Genomic DNA, 17,583 nt, shown 5'->3' on the forward strand with positions numbered 1-17,583 from the left:
GGGATCACAGAGTGGTCGATCTTCAACGCAGCCCTCAGGCGCAGTTCAGGTCCCATCTGGGACTAGGGACCAGAAGGTCTCATGGATAAGGCAGATCCCTTCCCAAATTGTGACACCTCATTATGTCCCAATCGGATGTGAATTCTCTGGAAATGGCAGGTCCTAGTGGGATTTCTCCTTCTGTGTCAACAGGACAGATGACATGGGTACCTGTACTCCCACACATCTGATGGCTCTGACTGCATTTCCAAGCAATCGAGGGATTGGCATCCCTAAATAAAGGTTCACTAAGAAACCTAAACAAACCCTCAGATGACTGGGGTCAACATAAAGGGCTATTTGCCCCGAGGATATTAGACATCCCTTCTCCTCTGAGTGGAAACCCTTCCCCAACTTAGCCTTTTACCTCAAGCAAAGACTCAGGCAATGGCTAGACAAAAGGGGTGAAACTGCATGAAAGCTGAATGTCCGAGACCAGCGATTGAGGTAAAAGTGACCACAGCCCTGGAGCCAGAGTCCACCATGGTCACATTTTTAGAGAAACTGACTAAGGCTCACAAGAGAATAATTGATTACTACTGGTGAGCTTTCCAGGACAAGCTCTTAGACTTGACTTGGCCCATTACTAAAATTATGGAGATCGCTGAGGCAGCCAGAGAGTCTGGAGAACCAGTTGACCCAAAGATTATTTCCACTTGGGCCCAATGAGCCGTTTACATGCTTGGTAATGCAAACTATGTCATTTCAACAGCGGGTAGACATCCTATTGAGACTAATTCCACAGCTAGGGAAATTGGCAACTATTGAAGCATGCAGAAGCGAAGGTTTTCAGATGGGCCGGATGTGGCAGGGGAAGCTCGTCCAGCTGTCCCTTTTCCATTTTTCCCCAGGAAGCACACAGCACTAAAAGATCTGACTGGTCAGGCCAGAGAAATAATACCCCTTTCTTTCATTCCCATAACAAATACCAGCAGGGACATGCGGGAAGAGGTTCTGGTCCTGGGCAACTGAATTTGGCACGTAAAAGTGCAATTTTCAAATGGGCAGAACTGCTCTATGCCTGGAAAAATAGCAGGAAATTTCATCCTCCAGGCAGCGCAGGAGTTTAATATACAGTTTTGGATTTCCCTTCTCAACTCTGAAGGCCAAACCCAAAATCTTTTCCCCAAGTGATTATCTGTTTAATAGATCAGGAGATTGAGAACTTGAAGAAAAAACGGGGTCTAGAAAAGTCCTTCTACACCCGTGAGGTTTCCTCAGCAACGTGTTTGTAGTCAACAAGACAGACATGAGAGTGAGACCAGTAATAAACTTTAGAGAGTTCAACAGATGGCTGGTCAACAGACACTTCAAGATGGAGGACATACATTTTTTGGGTGACATTCTCAGGAGAAGCAACTGAATGATATGCTTTGGATCTGAAGGACACCATCCTGTCTACCCTGATATTTCAAGCCCATCGTAATTTGCTCCAGTATATATGGAAACAAAAGGTCAGGTATTACACTTCTTCCTGTGTTCAACACCATGGTGGTTTTCGAAGATGCGGAAAACGGTGATGGCCTGGCTTCATTATCAAGATTGTTGACTGATAATCTTTCTTGACAGTATCATGGTGATGTTGGAGACCACTCAGGTATTCTTGAACCAATCCCAAATGGCAGTTTCCCTTCTGGAAGACCTGAGCTTACTAAGAAATACAGAGAAGTCAGACTTGATGCCCAAACAATGATTGGAATTTCTGTTGTTCAATATAAACTCCATCAGTGCCACTTTAGAAATTCTGAACAGCAAGGTCTGCGCCCTAAAAAAGCAACTACGCAAGCTGATCTCAAGGCAGATGGCATCCTTACAGGTAGTCGCCAGGATGGCGGGCCTACTGTCCTGATTGATACAAGTGATCTTCCTGGGTGTGCTGCATTACAGGGCCCTACAACAATTTTTATTGGGGAAATGCTGGGTGGAAGAACGTTTGTGGCTCCTCTCAGATTTCAGAACATTCCATCAAAGAAATGTGAGGAAAATGTGTTTTTATGACACATTTTGAGGTTTGAATTCTTGGATTCCCATAGGAGTCTATTTTTGAAAAATGTACAGGTTTGGTTGGTTTCCCTTGGTGCCGACTGAGTTGGGACCCAACATCCACAGCTAGGTACATTGTTTTCAGTGAAAAAAATGTGATGTGTCCACTTTGTGTTTTGGGCTGTTTCTTGTCATGGGAAAAAGTCCTACCTACACAAGTGAGTAGCCACTTTTATCAGAAGACTTGAGGGAATGCTGGGTGGAAGGAAGTTTGTGGCTCCCCTCAGATTCCAGAACTCTCCATCACATAAATGTGACACCACCCCATCTAGTGCTCGAGCATAGTCTTTCTTTTTCTTTCTCTTTTCATTCTGAGCCCAGCAATCTTTAATCTTTTCAAAATCACTCCACCTTTGGATGTTACCAACTAATTCCTTTAAATTGCAATTTTAGTCCAGGTGTTGGCATGTTCTTGAGAATTTCCTCACTTTTGGACATCCTGAAACTTGTCCATAGATTCAGACTCTTATGCAAATTGCCTCCAAACTTTGTGACTGCTCCCTCCAAAACTGCATGAGTCTCACAAGCACACCTAGCAGATTCTTTGCACAGGACCAAGAGTTCCTATTCATTGTACCAATCTATGAATGTCAACTCATGTTCCTTTGAAAATTTCCTCTAATTTTGCTTTTAGTCTCAAAACATCCAGCGCCATTGAAAGGGCATCACCTTCTGGGGTTTTCAACTCAGTACTTTCCTTAAACTCTACAAAGGGCACACTCAATATAGGAGTTGCTCCCATTCTGAGTTGTGCTGCTGAATCTAAGGTCACACCAGCACTTGGTGTAGCAGGGAATTGTTGTAGCTGTGGATGTACCTGGGCTGTGATAATGCCAGTAGTACTTGGGGCTCCTTATGGTGGGCCTGGTGTTACAAGGGGTAATCCTCTCTCAGGGGGACTCTGATCCTGTGCCTACAGGCTGTTGAATCCCTCCAGCCTGTTGAATGATGTTATATAGAGATGGTTGGGAAGTCAATAGATCATCTAAAATGTCATCACTGGAATCACTATCTCTCGTCTCAAAGAATGCCAGTAGTCTTATTTTTGTTCACAAGTTAAGACCTTTGGGCATGGTGCACAAATTCATGGGTGGCTGAACAGTCACATTGCTTGCACAGCGACTGGCCTGCAACAATGAGCTTATTTTGTGCTGCACTAGATGCATTAGATGTACTGCTCCATTGCAGCTCAAATGGACCTTCAGTAGGATTTTAAGGCTCCTGCTTCAGTTATACGATTGAAGCAGGATTACATTTGTGATTCCTACAAAAAAGGGCTGCTAATGCAGGAATAAATGGTATTAAAGAGACAGGAGACATCCATTAACACATTCTAAATTGCAAAATGCTTCAATTACTGTTACAAACCATTAGTACATTCCATCGTGAATTGTAAGAAAAGGGATTCCCATTTCGGGACCGCTTTTAAGAAACAAATTTTATGGATCTTTAACTGTACACTGTGACTCACAAATACATTTGTGAATTGTGATGTTTCCTGAATACATTGAGACTTCTGGTTTTGCAGTCACAAAGAATGTAATTTATACATTACATGCTTTTTTAACAGAAAACATTAGCATATAAGACCCTTTATTTTTCAAGAATTATAGTTTTCTAATATTATTTATAACGTGCATTGCTTTTAATGAAAGCAGCAGTATACTTTTGATTCATGAGTAATATAAGAATCCCCATCAATTACCACACACAATTAAATAATAAAGGACAGATCCACACTGATTTCTCTATATACTGTTACAGACAGAGAAAACCCCATTTTGCTCCTGCCGAAACCCACAAAATGAATCATCAGGTACCCAAAATGTTTAGTAGGTGCGCAATTTACACTTGACCTGCAATTGCCTCTGCACAAAAGGGCCACCACCAGGGCTTCAGGAGATACACAGCTCATTACGGCAGGCTAAGCATGACTTGGTGCAGGTATGATGAAGCTGTACGCACTATGCAGCTACAAAAATGTTCACAAATAGGAATGCAAACCTTGTGTACCTCACTTTTGTAAGTCACTTGCACAGAGAATAATATTTCTATCTCTGTATCAATCAATCAATCAATCAATCAATCAATCAATCAATCAATCAATCAATCAATCAATCAATCAATCAATCAACAAATCAATTAATCAGGGGTTTTAGAACACACTACTTACCCATGAGGGTCTCAAGGCACTGGGGGGAGCAGCTTCTGTCAGTTGAGGAGCCAGGTCTTGAGGGTCTTCCTGAAGATGTGCAGGGTGGGGGCGCGTCTGATGTCGATCCGGAGCTCGTTCCATGTCTTGGCCGCGATTAGGAGAAGGTTCTTCCACCTGTTCTTGCTCTGCGGATTCGCAGGGCTTCGGCGAGGGTGAGGTCGGGGGATTGAAGGTTCCTCTTGGGTGTATGGAATGAGATTCTGTTGTTGAGATATTGGGGTCCAGTGCTGTGGAGGCATTTGTAGGCGTGGATGAATACCTTGAAAGATACTCTTTTCTCGAAGAGGAGCCAGTGGAGGTTTTGCGGGTGTTGGGTGATGTGTTTGTGTTGAGGGATGCTGAGTACGAGTCTGGCTGCGGTGTTCTGTATGGCCTGGAGTTTAAGGAGCAGAGACTTGGCGATACCGGCGTAGAAGGTGTTTCCGTACATAGTCCAGTCTGCTGGTTATTAGTGCGTGGGTGACAGTCTTCCTTGATTCGGGGGGGATCCATTTAAAGGTCTTCCAAGGGATGAGGAGGGTGTTGAAGCAGGTGGAGGCGACGGCGTTGATCTGTTGAGTCATGGAGAGGGATGAGTTGAGTATGATGCCGAGGTTTCAGGTGTGGTCTGTGGGGGGGCTGCAGAGGGCGGTGGGCAACCAGGTGTTGTCCCATTCAGAGGGGGAAGGTCCGAGGACGAGGACCTCTGTCTTCTTCGAGTTGAGCTTCTCATCCAGGATGCGATGTCTTTCATTCCTTCCTGGAAGTTGAGTCTGATGGTGATGGGATCCTTGGTGAGGGAGAGGATAAGCTGGGTGTCGTCGGTGTAGAATACTATGCTGAGTCTGTGTTGTCTGTCGATGGCGGCGATAAGCTGGGTGTCGTCGGTGTAGGATACTATGCTGAGTCTGTGTTGTCTGTCGATGACAGCGAGGGGGCCATGTAGATCTTGAAGAGTGTGAGGCTGAGTGATGATCCCTGGGGTACTCTGCAGTTGATTTCTGGGGGTTCGGAGAAGAAGGGAGGAAGTCTGATTCTTTGGGCTCTGCCGGTGAGGAAGGGGCGGAGCCAGTCGAGAGCAGTTACCTATATGCCGGCGTCGTGGAGTCTGGTGGTGAGTATGCGGTGGGAGGCGGTGTTGAAGGCCGCAGAGAGGTCGATTAGGATCAGGGCTGTGGTGTGTCCTTTGTCAAGGAGGGTGTGGATGTCCTCTGTGGCAGAGAGTAGGGTGGTCTTGGTGCTGTGGTTGCTGTGGAATTCGGATTGGGAGGGGTCGAGGATGGAGTTATCTTCGATGAATTTCCTTAGTTGGACGGTGATGGTCTTCTCTGTAATTTGGGCTGTGAAGGGGAGGAGGGAGATGGGTCGGTAGTTCTGGATTTCTGTAGGACTTGCTGAGGGCTTCTTGAGTAGGGGGTCTGACTTCAGCGCATTTTCACTCATCGGGAAAGATGCCGATTTTGAAGGTGGTTTTGATGGTGCGTCGTAGTTCTGGTGCGATGGCTCTCTGGAAGATGTGAGGGAGGCAGGGGTCCATGGGGGTTCCTGAGTGAATGCCTGAAATTGCTGAAACCATGTACAACATAAGTGAAGGGACAAGCCTGCAAACATGTGGGTCATGTGTTAATATGTGAGTCATGTGTTAATGTGTGTTAAAATGCCAATCCTGAATGTGCAAACACAGTAACTGAGCCGTTTTGATTGCCCTCTCCCAAGTCACAGGACCAGATTTCACATAGACTATCATAAACATTTTGGGGTTGAGATCCTAGCCTTTCAATAAAATCTTATTAGCCTTTAAGGGATGGGATAAGTACAAGGACAATGAAGAAAATCTGCAGAAGGTAAACAAGGCTCTCAGTCCTATTTACTTTGCAGTTGGGCTGAAATATTCACACAGAAAAAAACAGGCAAGGCGGACGTGAAACCCCCACATGTACGTTTGTGAATCACATTTTGTAGTATGTCAGTAACAGTGGCGTCTTAGGCGTCGCCCCACTGCATTTTAACAGTGAAATAAAGGAAAAACAAAATGACACTCGACATTATTATATATTTTTTTTTGTCCTGCTGCTGCAGCTTTGTGGGCAGGGTTGGGCTGCTCTGCTCTCAGAGGAGTGGTGAGTGCACTCTGTAAATCAACATGTATGTTTGGCCGGCCATCTCAGCCCGGCCAAACATTCATGTGCACTTTGCATGTTCTCCACCCAGGCTGTATTACAGCCTGGGTGGAGAACATCCCAGTCTCCCACTGTCTGTCTGAGCACCGAACCATGGCTCTCAGACCAATCACAACGCTGCATGCAGGGTTGTGATTCGCTACGGGAAGCATAAATGTGTGCTTCCTGTTCTTGCCGCTGGGACTATGGAGGAGAGAAGTGGCAAGGATGCGGTGAGAAGCTATGTTTTTTCTTTCTTTTTTACACCTGCTTCCCCCCGCGTCTCTCCGCCTCACCTCCCACCCCCAATCTGTGCTGGCTGCCACTGGTTAGTAATGTTACTGTAGTATTACTAAACGTACTACAAAATGCAGTTTGTAAATAGAAGGTGCATATTAATATGGCATTACATTAGGTTGATAACATATTGAGGTGCAAAATTACCCTTGCTGCAACATCAACATCAGCATGTGTTTAGAAAACATTTAGGTGGACAAATTGCATTTATGTGAAAAATCACATTTAGGGGTGCAAAATTACCATTGGCACAAAGTAATTTACATTTAGAAGAAAAGTATGCGAGGAATTACATTAGGATGCAGAATTTCCCTTGTGCAAAATCAGAGTCGGTTTGGAAACATTTTTATGGAGACATTACATTTAGGTGCAACACGTCTTCTAGGAGCATGTTATCCATGGGGCCACATCAACAGGTGTGTGACACACTATCAGAGCACACATCAAACTTCGGTGTAAAATTCACATTTTAGTGAAATCACAGCAACAATGTGGGACCGCAATTAATAGAAAGTCACATTTAGGAGAAATAACATCATTGCTAAAATGACAGCAAATGCATTATAAGTCTTTTAGAAACCTAAATTACACTTAGGCTCACAGTACATGTAGGTGTAAAGATCATTACTGCTGCATCATCAATAGAAGTGCGGAAACAATCAAAGAGACCAACTTGCCTCCATTGCAGAGCACTGAAGCTCCGCCAGCCTTATTTATCTCGGTCTATGCTGGGATGGCTGCTCAGTCTAGGTTTCATTGTTACATTCTGGGACATGTACTCTCATTTATTCTATTATAAAACCAAAATTACAAGCCATAGAATGCCCAGATCAAACACCGATTAGAGCAGCTAGTCAAACATGGACATGGAAAACTTGGCAACTATGCACTCTTTGCTTCACTGCACGCAAAGTGCAATGGGAAGCACTATTAGGCATGGGGACTAAAGTCCCCTAAAGAGAGGTCCCACCCAAAAGTGTCCATGGGTTGGTCATTCGTCTGGTCCCCCATATCCTATAAAGGCAAACTAGTAGAACAGATTTTAGTCTTTAGCTTTTCAGATCTGTGAAGACCCTTTTTTAATTCAATTTAATGTTAATCCCTTGCTGTTAAAAATACCATGCTAACAAGTATGGACACAAACGTATGGACTCTGGGCACACGTGGGAAACTCAGAGTTCAAAAAGTAATTTACTCTAAGTGGGCCATCACGAATGCCACCACGTTTTCCAGGCGTATGGATCTATAGGTAGTAGGTCTACCTCACACCTTTAGTCAGAAAGCTAATTAATACATTTGATATGTATCTGGTATAATTTTGCGGTTTCTAACACAGTAGGCCTTAAAACTTCATGACAAATAAACATGTAGTCATTTCTTTCTCAGTAAAATAGAAAAATATCGTGAATTCGTTTAATTTGCCTGGCTTGCTGATCTGTTGTATCTTTTCATGTCTAAACAAAACAAGAAACAACAGTGTAATCAGCTAAAAAACAAAACCACCAACTCCTCCCACCATATACTTTAGCCCCAGAAGCATCAGTTGCATGTACAATAGGTAACAAGCTTTCAGCTTATAATGAGCCATACTACAAAATGAGCAGCAAGAAGGAAGAAGAAAGAGCAAGCTGATAATAATGAAGAAAGGGAAATAATGAGTGGGCAGAAGCATTGCAATATCACCTCACAACCCAGAACATGCTGTTCCATATCCAATTGTCTCAGGATGGGGTCTCCTGGAAGTGATCCCATAGTCATTGATGAATGGCAGGCCTGTCTTGCCATTGGACCAAAGAGCTCACTGTTGCAAAAATGCCCACTCCATTCTTGAGCTGGGTGAAGTGGGCAGGAAGACTATTTCCATGGGAAGGTCAGCAGCCGGAGTGTCACTTGCATCATCATAGGGTGCTGTGTTCTGTGAAGCTCCCTAGGGTCAGGAGCGAGAACATTTACAGGAACATTGCCTCCGGTCCCTCTGGGGTCAGGGCAGTCTCCGATGCACTTCTGAGTAGCCTGCAAGATCATCATGGACAAACACCACCTTTCTCTCCTCAAACCCAGCCCCACTTCTTCTCAGGGGTGTCAAAAAAGAAGGTTTTGCAATGAAACTGGAAAGATGGTTGGGCTGTAAACATCAAAGCACTGATCACCTTAAAGGCTCTAATTCTTGTCCATTGTCAATTTGCCTAATACATAGGAGGATGGAGGAGACATTTTTTAGAATATAGAGTAGGGGTCAGATTTACTAACAAGTCACACAACGCAGCAAGACAACTTGCTGTGCTGCATGACAGGGAGAGAGCAGGAATGTGCCATATCTCCTAGCACTAACTCAAGTACCTTTGAGCCATAGTGGAAGGGTGCCAGTGCTACATGCAGGATTGTTTTTGTGCAGGAAGGGGGACCTCCCAGCCCAAAAACAATCCTCTGGGGCGTTTTCATCTTTATTGGAATGCTGCAGAATTCAGCACACATAGAAAGGGTACAAAACAAGAAATAAACATATTTCTTCTCCTCACACCTCACATGGGAAGGTGCAGCATTTTGGCGTATTCCCACATTTATTAGTATTAGTCGATCTGGGAATGCACCAAAAACCATGGGTGGATGCATGGGATCAACTACTCTCCACCCATGCAACGTCTTCCCGGGGCAAAGTAATGCAAGGCATCGACTTGCGTGGCATAGTAAATCTCCCTGAAGCCCATGCTTTTCATTTTGCTGCCTTGTGTGATGCAAAGGTATTGCAAGGGCTGCAAAGTCTGGGCCTAGGTATTTCTGCACACATATTTGTAAAGCTGCATATTTTCCTGAAATAGTCCATAAACCTTCATAGAGACCTTCAGAAATCCACCTGCGGTTAATCACTCTCATTGTTCAGAAAGGAGGGGAGTAGTTTCAGAATCAAGCAAAAGATTTGTGCGGGCTGATAGAACTCATCTTTCTGTTGTAATGACTTGTGTAGTATGCATAGAGCCTTAAAAATGCACATTCCTTCACTGGAAGCCTGTAAAGTTCATACAGCGTCTCAGTTGCTGAATTCCATCTCCCTTTGTTTAGCGCTAACTTGGCGGCCATCCCTTGAATCCTTCGGAGTCGCTTGAATAGATAGTCTGGGCTACCCAGAAGCAATGAATTACAATAGTAGTCTGCTCACTACAGTAGCCTGTACTACTAATTTCCTAAAAGGCTGTGGAAGAATAGGGACAATTTTCTTCAAATTTCTTAGAATCCATGGAACACAGCAGAGTTTTATTGACATAAGTCTCCATTGAGAGTCTATTCTCTATTTGGACTCCAAGATTTCGCACGGAGTGCGCTATGTCTAAATCTGAGTTCTTAGGCCAGGGCCAAAAGTTAGCTGGAAGCTGCTGTTGTGGGTTCCCTGGAGAGCAGCACAGAAATTCTGTTTTATCTCCATTGAACATTAATGTATTCTCGTCAAGCCATTTGGCCATCTCTTTCCGACAGTTTTGAAAATCGTTTGGTTGATGTAAGTCCGATTTATCCAGTGATATTATTAATTGAGTATTGGTTGCATAATTTACAGACGATATTCCAAAGGACTTATTCAGGGTCAACAGTGATCTTAGGTAGACATTGAACACTGAGGTACTCCATGAGGAATTTCTTTATATTCAGATACAAAAGGGGGAAGAGTTTTTGCTTGCAATCTTCCCAACTGGCAAGATTCAAGCCATTTAAGGAGTGTTCCTCCTATGCTAATATCCTTTAGACATGTAAGGAGAATTTGGTAGTTGACGGTGTTGAAGGCAGCAGACAAGTCCAACAGGATCAGTACCACCATTCAACCATCATCAACTTGCATCCTTAATGCATTAGTGGCTAAAACAAATGCCGTCTCTGTACCATAGGCCAGCCTAAAACACTTCTGTTCCGGTTCTAGCAAGTTATTTTCTTCAAGAAAGCCCACCAAGATCGTCCTGACTGAAAAATAAAGTCTCAACATTGGGTGATAGTTACTGGGCTCTTGAATGTCAACCAGGGGTTTCTTTAATAGTGGGGTTACCAATGCCTTCTTCCAGGGTATTTGTACCACACAGGTGTCAATCGATTGACTGCAGATCATTCGTAGAGTAGGAAGGATTTTGTCTGATCTATCTTTCCATAACCCAGTAGGAACAGGATCTATGGGAGAGCCTGACGAGATTGAAGAGAAAAAGTCTGCTTCTCGTAACAAACCAGCCCTCTCCAGGGTCATTTCAGTAGACCATCCAGTAGTTGGGTCTGACAGTTTGGCCTTGTTGCCAGGTTCATTCTTTTGATCACCTTTTTTTGTATATCAGCAATGATTTTATTATGAAAGCCGTCTGAGAGGTTGTTACATGATTTATATGATGGTGGGATAGTTTGTCTTATGCGATTAGGATGATTAGTTCCTTTACAGTATCAAAGACTTACTTTGACTTATTAGTTGCTTCAAGAAAGGTAACTGAGAAAAAAAATCACATTTGGCCTTCTTTATTTCGGTTTTGTATTGTATTTGTAAGCCAATTTTAATAGGGCTTCATAGGAACTATGTTATCTAAAATGTCTAAGATTATCTTTCCATAATTTGAATAGTTTATCTCAACCAAATTTGATTTCTGAAAGCATACCATAGTGTTAAAAACTACTCCCTTGTTGAGTTGCTTTAGTTTAGTCCAAGATCTCCTCAATGATTAATTTCTGTTAGAATTGTCCTTCTTGTTCACCAGACTTGGTCTCTTGAGGTTAAAAGTAACCAGACAGTCATCCGACCAACTGATGGGGGCTTTAAGTGTCACCATGTATGAAGATGTAAAAATCAGAACTAGGGTTTGCTCAGCACTACGAGTAGACCTTTTGACCTGCTGTGTAAGGCCCATAACTTAACAAGATGTTTGGTTTTGATGTGTGTCTTCTGCCCATATGTTAAAATCGTCTAGAATAAAGCATTTAGTATACTTCACTACAAAATTAGCTGTTAAATCCAGAAACGGATGGGATAACACCTTGATCGGACCAGGGGATCTATAACAGAGTAACCCCAATAAACTAGAGCCTTCCTTTCCAATAAGAGAGAGACAAAGTAGCTCTATTTCTTGGCTTTCTTCAATCTCAAGTTTTAATAAGGCCCATTTATCTTTAAAACTAATCACAACACCTCCCACTCTTTTTTTAGTTTTGGATAAAAACAGGGATTTATAGCCCAGTGGAGAAACACTTCCCAAGTCAACCCCAGGTTCCTGGGAGATACAAATTGCATGCCATAATTTTAATTTCACTTGTGCCTAGTTTTCGATAATATTTGGGCATTAACAAGTCATCCGTAAGACAGAGATGGATCTGTTCTAAAGGAAGGTCAGGGGTTCTTGTACAATATTACCACAGAAGTATTTTCACACTTTTTGATGGTTTCCCCAGAGACCTCTGGTGATAGCCATCAATAGCAGAGTTATTAGGGGAACAAAATCAAACCTCTTTCAACCTGATACAAGGGAGGGTCATCTTCTGAAATCATATGGCATAGCTGATAAATGTGACACTTTCAACAGCAAACAGACATTCAATCTAAGTCATAGGATTTGTGCCACCAGTAGTCTGAGCTCTCTTCCAAACAGTACAGCAATAAGCCAATCTACCAGGTATTGGATGATGCACTCTGGAGAGCTGACCATATGATTGTCCGCAATCCTCTTCTTCAAGAACCTGAATCCAAATTCCTGAAAACTCTTAGAGTTGGGCCGCCTGTGGTAAACAAGTGGTTTGGCTGACCAGCAGGGGCTCTACAAATACAAGCAGCTCAAAGACAACTGCAAAGAGGTTGTACAGAAGTCAGTTTGATTCCAAAATGAAGTGGTGCCCTCATTATTTAGAGTACAGAAACACTCTTAGTATATATAAAACCCTTTAATTGAGTGCACATGAAACAAATTCCCATTAATTTCCCTGGCGATGAGGAAACATAAAAATAAACTAAAGGCTTCTCTCTGATGCCCTCTCATATCAGTTAGTGTTCAGTATAAAAGAGAAGACAACTCTTACATTCCTAAACAACATTCTCCAACTCCTGCTTTTGAGGTTCAGCTAAAGATAACTTGGTTTTGCTGCAAGAGACCTCCACTGGATCAGTTACTTTGGATGTTTGCTAGATCACCCAAAAACAGTTTGTAAAACTTTCACACAATAAAAATTCAATATCAATCTGACATTCCAGAATGCGATGAAAGGTTAATTACTCCTTGCATACTATATTTTAGCAAAGCACGATTATATGCTGACATTCAATATTTCAAGGCAAAATATTAACAGCAGAGATATAATTCATATTCCCCAGCTACAGATAATACTATTGCTACTGCAGTAGGCATTATGGCACGGCTGAACAGCAAGTAAGTATCAGGTAAAGATGAAGAGATAAACTCATTTAATGTTTAGGGTGAGCCTGAAAACAGTTGATTTAAAAAAAAGGTCTGGGAGGTACAGAGCAAACAAGCAACAGGATTCCCCTACCTTGATATGAAGACAAGCTCTCGGAGGGAAGACAAGATGCAAATACTTAACTATACCATACATTTCTGGCATTGATCATGTGAATTAATTCTCCCAAAGAACACAAGCAGGTGCACAGATGAGCTTATGATACAGCTAGTTAAGGCCTTGAAAATTAAGAACAATATACACGGTTCGGCTAAGCGAGCTAAAAGAGTAAAAGATTTTGACTAGATACAACACGGCTCTAGGTAGTCAAAATTGTGTGGATTACCTCAGCTGACTATCTTCACATTGTACGTGTGGAAGGGGAAATAATTATCAGTGAGGGGCTGTGTCTATAGTGATCCTTAACATAGTTCTTCCATAAAGCCATACAGTATACACAGGCCTTCCTTCTTCCCTGTGCAAGTTTACAACCGCCTTTGTCTATCAAGGATTACACATTGAGGGGTAGCGATCCTTCTGCGAGATTGCATACCCATACCGTCCATTTTGTGACCAGAAGCACAAACTGAGAATTCTCCGCCTAGAATACATGTAATTGATGAGTGTGTATCTGGGATTCCAATGTAAATGTTTTCTCTTTCTAAAAATGGTGATGTTTACATACCTACGATGAGTATATGAGAGTTGGAGTCAAAATATTTCAGGATGTCATATATTTTTTTTAATTGTACTTTAGGAAACCTTGACAAATATTCATGTAAAATTCACAGTCCATTTCCACAGCATTTATAATACTTACTATTAAGGTGCCGATTACGATGTCGTTCGGAAACTGTTCCGACCGCATCGGTTTCGGAATCTTTTCCGACCGAATCGGCTCCTGCAAGTCCGAACTACCAATTACGATGCTTCCCAACATCATTCGGTCGGACTTGCATTAACTTCAATGGGAGCCTGTGTTCAAAAAGACAATACAGGCTCCCATTGAAAAAAGGTGTGGTTAGGGAAAACCTTGCACCCTGTGGCGGGCACCCCATGGTATACTACACAAACCTACCCACGGGTCTAATCAATTCTAAAATCTACCTCACTGACAAGTGAAACCTTATCTATATCCTAAGTGCAATAGGGAGACCTCATTAAAGGTGTGGATTCCCATCAGTCACCAAAGGTGCCATCCTCTATCATCATCTGGGTCTCCTCCTAGTGTCTCTGTAGTAACTCATTGTTGGTGAAATTAGGACCTGCTGATAATGTCCTAAACCAACTCGCGAGTAACTAAGTGACCTACAGATGTGAATGATTGTTAAACGTGATGGGGGAAAAAACAAATTTTGTAGTGCGAAACAAATTTCAAAAAGTGCATTAAAATTGGACAATGAGAGAAAAAATATTTATTAGTATCTCTCAGTGCTCAAGACTAAAAACAGTGCAAGAAAGACAGTATCAACAAATAACTGTCGTGTTGGTTAATGGGGTCGACACGTTTCAGCAAATGAGGAATAAATGTAATCCTCTGCCTTCCTCAGGACCTCTTTATAATTGCTACTGCAACGTGCATAAATAATAATAGAATTCAGTGAATAATACTGGTTGTAACTGATACAACCATGTCACCTGGGATCCTTGGTGTAAACCAAATCCTCTGCGGGTGGCGTTGTACAAATGGCCACTGTAACATAAAAAAATCATGTCATTCAACCAACTTTCCCTTATCTGTGAGGTAAATACATATATAGATGCTCAAAATTATCAACATCCTATCTCGACTTAGTGTCCATATATTCTAACACTGGTGAGTCTCACCATGGTGTGCCTCATTATTCAATAATGAACCATTACTCCATGCTTACCCATCCAGCAGGAGGATCAAACCTCGCCTCACCGGGCTACGGCTCAGGGAGAAGAAGCACCACTCTATAAAAACAAGAAATAAACAGGACTTCTGTGAAACAGTGCCCCGTTCACTCCGTGCTGCCTAGACTCATCTGTTTAAAAATCACATCAGCTGCACATTCACATGAGACACTCTCTTTAACCCCTTCCCCGCTCATGACGGAACCACTCCGTCACGAGCCACGGTTGCGCTGTGCTCATGACGGAGTGGTTCCGTCATGCTGTGGCCGTTGGCGGCCGCTCCGCCCACGCGGTGCTAATTCCCCACCTGTGCGGGCGATTAGCGCAGTGGGCGGAGACGTGACGGAACCACTCCGTCATGAGCACAGCTCAACCGTGGCTCGTGACGGAGTGGTTCCGTCACGAGCACAGCGCCACCGCGCTGCCCCCAAACCCCCCCCAGCGCCGCGGCGGAATTCCTGCCGCGGCGAAGGGGTTAATTATATAACAGAGCAGACTGTATGGTCATCTCTAACAAGTCAATTGACCCACATATTATCTATGCCTGCATAACTCATCTTTTTCTGTTTTTTTTTTAGTTTTTATAAAAGAACAAAGTGTCCTTTTATCATCTCCATGCTGGGGCTTATGTCAGATATAATTCCCTCGAAAACATTCTGCCCATGTCTTATGTAATATATACCAGAGATTGCCACCAATGCTATTTGCAAGTTAGTACGTCTATGATAAGCATCCTCTCCCCTATAATGGTATAGCTGCATTTTATCCACGGAATCCAGTCTCATTTATCATTACCGATTCCGGTTTAGCGATATAACTCGAATCTTATGCCGGAGTGCTGTATGCAAATCTCAAAAAATCAATACACTCATACAGTTCACACAGCTCAACCCAACATCTTCTAACAGTTGCCCTTAGCTGTCCTGAGCAGTACGTGAGCCTATCTACATATCACCCACTCGCCGCCGCCGGAAGAAGATGAAACCAACAGGCCCAAGTACATTGGAGTCCACCTCCATCACCCAGGAGTTTACGCAGCAGCAAGAGGAAGACTCCAGGCCAACCAGGGACCAGCACAGAGATGGATTAATAATCAATCTCAGCTCAAGAACTTTGACTCCGGTTGAAAAGACCGTTTTGAATAGAGGCTTGGGTTTTGTGTCTACCTCTAAAGGTGACCCTTTTCAGACACACGTGGAGCTGGCAAAATTCTTTCGAAAAATTCAATTGCATTTTTTCTTTTCAAAGAATGAACAAGAATTGAACGATCCAGCCGATACCAACACGGGGCTTAAACAGCGTTCTACTTTCAATCCACCAGCACATTTAACACCTGCAAAGGTATTAACATTCGAGCAAGCGGTGAGCAAGGATGTCATGGCACTTTGCCAGAAGGAAGACAGAACCTACTGTAATCTACCCAAATCTGAACATCTGGCTCTTGGGAGCCTTACATCAGATGATCAGATCATGATCAAACCAGCCGACAAAGGCGGGGCAATTGTGTTGCTAGATACAAGTACATATCGAGCTGAATGCAATGGCAACTTGGTGATAGAAAACCATATCGCCCTTTGAAAAACGACCCCACAGCCAGAATAAAAAATATAATTGCACATATGGTAGAAGAGGCACTGAACGAGGGATGGATAACTGCTAAAGAAGTGGGTTGTTTTACAAACAGAACATCCAGTAATGCCCTACTTCTACGTTCTACCGAAAGTGCATAAGACCCAGAGACCCCCGCCTGGACGTCCTATTATTTCTGGTTTGGGTTCTATTTTAGAACCCCTTTCCACGTTTGTGGATTATTTTCTAAGGCCGATGGTGAAAGAGATGCCGACTTTCTTGCAAGATACGAAAGATGTTCTACGGCTATTACAGGAAGTGGATTTTGACATGGCAACATACATCCTAGTATCATTTGATGTAGAGTCGTTATATACATCGATTCCCCAAGATGAGACCTTGGAGGCTATCACGACATTGTTGATGGATAGAGATCTGGACTCCATAACACCTGTCCAGTTTATCATGGCATGTGCCCAACTTGCCATGAAGGAGAATTTCTTCAAGTTCGAGGACACAATCTATCTGCAGATCTCTGGCACGAGTATGGGGAGTGTTTTTGCTCCCAGCCTAGCGAACGTATATTTGCATGGCTTTGAGCAAGAACATGTTCTAACATCAACCAACCCCTTTCGTGACTCAGTGCATCTATGGAGACGCTACATAGATGACATCCTCGTTATTTGGCGAGGAGAGACTGACTCCTTAGATCAATTTCTGACATGGTTAAACAGCAGAAACAAATTTGTACGATTCACTGTGGAGTATGACAAGCATACATTAGCATTTTTGGATCTATTGATTGTAGCCACTCCTTCAGGTCTTGAGTCCGAATTATACAGAAAACCAATGTCAAGGAATTTGTTATTATGCTATGATAGCCATCACCTGAAATCCCTGAGGGACAATCTCCCGAAAGGCCAGTTTCTTAGGGTTCAGAGAAACTGTTCTACTAAAGAAAGGTTTGAGAATCATGCGACATCCCTTGCATCACAACTGTGT

The sequence above is a fragment of the Triturus cristatus genome, chromosome 2_2 (assembly GCF_964204655.1).
Source record: "Triturus cristatus chromosome 2_2, aTriCri1.1, whole genome shotgun sequence".
NCBI classification, from domain to species: Eukaryota; Metazoa; Chordata; class Amphibia; order Caudata; family Salamandridae; genus Triturus; species Triturus cristatus.